Source organism: Hyaena hyaena, unplaced genomic scaffold (genome assembly GCF_003009895.1).
Source record: "Hyaena hyaena isolate Hyena2069 unplaced genomic scaffold, ASM300989v1 scaffold_289, whole genome shotgun sequence".
Taxonomy (NCBI): domain Eukaryota; kingdom Metazoa; phylum Chordata; class Mammalia; order Carnivora; family Hyaenidae; genus Hyaena; species Hyaena hyaena.
Genome location: NW_024080920.1, coordinates 1130 through 3326, shown reverse-complemented (window position 1 = coordinate 3326; position 2197 = coordinate 1130). Strand labels below are relative to the sequence as shown.

Sequence of the window (2197 nt, the reverse complement as noted above, 5' to 3'; positions counted from 1 at the left end):
TTATATGGAAACCAACTTGACAATAAACTATCGGTAAAATAAAAAACCATGAGAGACTCTTGAATGCTGAGAACAAACTAAGGACTCATGGGTGTGTGTGGGGGGGAAGGGGGAGATGGGCATGGAGGAGGGCACTTCTGGGGATGAGCACCGGGTGTTATATGGAAACCAACTTGACAATAAACTATCGGTAAAATAAATAAAAATAAAACACTCTTATGGTTTGTCAAAAAAAAATTATTTCTTTGTCTCCACCACAAGATACAAGCTCCAAGAGGGATGGGTCTCCTTTGTCTGTTTTAATTGCTGTATCTCTAGTGCCTGTTACTCAATACATATTCGTGGAAAGAATGAAGAAATAATATGAGCAAACTAACAAATAATGAGTGATTTTGTGCTATTGGCACTAGGATCAATTGGAGGGTTTTGAACAGAAGATTGAAGCAATCAGATTTGCAGGTTATCAGATATTTTTGTTAGGGACTTAATGTTTTGGTCCCCCACCTCCAAATTCATATATTGAAATCTAACCCCAACATACTGGTACTAGGAAATGAGGCCTTTGGAAGATAATTAGTATTAGATAAGGTAATGAGCATGGAGGCATCATAAAGGGGATTAGTTCCCACATAAGAGTCATGAAAGAACTTGCTTCCCCTCTTGTCATCTGAAGTTACACCAAAAAGACAGCCAGGAAACAGGCCTTCACAAGACAGCGAATCTACTGGCACTTTAATCTTGGACTTTCCAACCCCCAGAACTGTGAGAAATAAATTTCTGTTGTTTATAAGCCAGCCAGTCTATTGTATTTTGGTATAGAAGCCCAAGCATACTAAGACTACCAAGCTCCCACTCACAGTCATCATAAGTGGCAGTCTTGTGAGGTAAGTAACAGTTATTAAATTAACTCTCATGTACCCATAATCCAGTAAGAGAATAGACTACTCTAAATATTCAAATCTATGAACAGCCTCCTGAGAAGAGCTGAGGAGATGTCACAAACATTAAGGCTGCCTTACCTTCTCTCTATATCATCTTTTTTACTTCTTCCTTCTCCTGACACTCTAGAGCCCTTTAGTTAGTGGAACTAGGTAGCCATTGTAACCCTTTCAGAGAATTTCAGCAGAAATCTGAATACCCAGCCCACTCTAATGTGGTATTTGCATTTCATGCTTAATTTGTCTATAACATTACAAATTTGATACTCCTACATTTCTACTATTATAATCATAATACTATTTTAGTACTTCTCTTTTGCAAGTGAAATTAGCACTTCCATGTAAAATAGAAAAATTGTTGGTTGTCTCCCTAATGTGTCTAGGGGCTTAATCCAAGCCTGAAGTTTAAGTTCTGAGTGCCTGAGCTGGCCTATTTTTGTGCAGTTTTCTCAGTGTACTTATGTGCTGCTGTGGACTTACGCCTGGGTCTCTTCGTGTTAGAGGATAACCTGTTTGAATTTTCCTTTGGTAAAACAGAAGGAATCCAAGACCAGAGACATCATCTAGGAGTATTCTCCTGTAATATTCTCTTGTTTCTTACCTTTACAGGGTTTTCCAGCAGAAGGGCAGAACATGGAGACCTCTCCATTAAAAGAAGAACCAGGAATCTTGTGGGCTTCATGTAATAAAAAAAAAAAAAAAAGCTTGAAGATTTTTTCTAGATATGTCTCCTAAAGCAAGGGAAATAAAAGCAGAAATAAACTATTGGAACTATATCAAAATATAAAGCTTCTGCACAGCAAAGGAAATAATCAACAAAACAAAAAGACAACATACTGAATAAGAAAAGGGGTTAGTATCCAAAATATATAAAGAACTCATACAATTCTATACCCAAAAAACAAATAACCCAATTAAAAAATGGGCAGAAGACATGAGCAGACATTTCTCCAAAAAAGACATACAGATGGCCAACAGACACATGAAACAATTCAACATTACTCATCATCAGTGAAATCCAAATCAAAACCACAATGAGGTATCACCTCACACCTGTCAGAATGCCTAAAATAAAAAACAAGTTTTCGTGAGAATGTAGAGAAAAAGAACCCCGTGTGCTGTTGGTGGGAATGCAAACTGGTATAGACACTGTCGAAAACAATATGGAGGTTCCTAAAAAAATTAAGAATAGAATTACCATATGATTCAATAACTCTATTATTGGGTATGTACCCAAAGAATACAAAAGGGGCAGAGAG

At 37.1% G+C, this 2197-nt stretch overlaps 1 long non-coding RNA gene across 2 annotated transcripts in view; it reads left to right on the top strand.

Moving 5' to 3' along the window:
- The window catches only part of LOC120241742, a 114214-nt gene extending 112611 nt beyond the window's left edge, over positions 1–1603 (top strand). For both annotated transcript variants that reach the window (XR_005530939.1, XR_005530938.1), the window contains one exon: positions 1548–1603. This is a non-coding gene — a long non-coding RNA (uncharacterized LOC120241742). The remainder of the gene's footprint in view (positions 1–1547) is intronic.
- Positions 1604–2197: the final 594 nt, after the last annotated feature.